Source organism: Piliocolobus tephrosceles, chromosome 21 (genome assembly GCF_002776525.5).
Source record: "Piliocolobus tephrosceles isolate RC106 chromosome 21, ASM277652v3, whole genome shotgun sequence".
Classification (NCBI taxonomy): Eukaryota; Metazoa; Chordata; class Mammalia; order Primates; family Cercopithecidae; genus Piliocolobus; species Piliocolobus tephrosceles.
Window position 1 is genome coordinate 20,378,744 of NC_045454.1, and position 1,181 is coordinate 20,379,924.

Below are 1,181 nucleotides of genomic sequence, written 5' to 3' on the forward strand. Positions count from 1 at the left end.
CACTCAATGGAATGGAATTGGCAGTCAGCTGCAGTCACTCAATGGAAGGCCGCAGTGCGGAATGTCGGGAATATGGGGCCAGCCTCCCAGGTCTCACCCAGGTGCTGTAATTTAAAGCTGTCTCTTCTGGCTTTGGAACAATATTGCAAAAGAATAAAAGTGATTCCACGCAGTCTCCAGTTTGGCCAAGAAGAAAAATGATTCATCTACAGGTGGGATGAGGGTCTCCCTCAATGGGAACTGAAAACTTCAAAGTAAAAGTAAAGAAGCTTCCAGAACCAAGGGTAGCTCCAGGCTTTCAGTTGCTGAAGCTTTGTAGCCAGGAACCCTATTCACCTGTGTGACAAGTGTGATGGTTGTGGTTAACATCACACATGTCAAAGGAGAGGAGTATCCTTTGGAGGGTGCTATGAACTAAACTGTGTCCCCCCAAAATTCAGAGGTTGAAGCCCTAACCCTCAATGTGGCTATTTTGGAGACAGACCTTTTAGGAGGTAATTTAAGTTAATTAAGGTCATAAGGGTGAGATCCTCATCTGATAGAATTGCTGGTCTTACAAAAATAGGAAGAGGGGCTCTCTCTCTCTTTCTCCTGCATCTAGGAAAAGCCATATGAGGACATAGCAAGAAGGCAGCCATCTGCAAGCCAGGAAGAGAGCCCGCACCAAAAGTGGACCATGCTGGCACCTTATCTCGGACTTTCCAGCTTCCAGAACTGTGAGAAAATTAATTTTTGTTGTTTAAGCCACTGAGTATATGCAATTTTGTTATGGCAACCCAAGTTAAGATAGAGGAAACATTGATTAGGTAGGACCCAATGGAGCTACCCTTTTTACCTTCCCTTCGTGGGCCACTAAGTACTGATATGGATATGTTAACTTTAAGAAAAACCACAGTTTTTTTTTCTTTCTTTCTTTTTTTTTTTTTTTTTTTTGAGATGGAGTCTCACTCTGTTGCCCAGGCTGGAGAGCAGTGGTGGGATCTCGGCTCACTGTAACCTCTGCCTCTCAGGTTCAAGTGATTCTCCTGCCTCAGCCTCCCGAGTAGCTGGGATTACAGGTGCATGCCACCAGGTCTGGCTAATTTTTTTGTATTTTTAGTAGACATGGGGTTTCACATGTTGGAACTGTCCTGAACTCCTGACCTCAAATCATCCACCCACCCTGGCCTCCCCAAATGCTG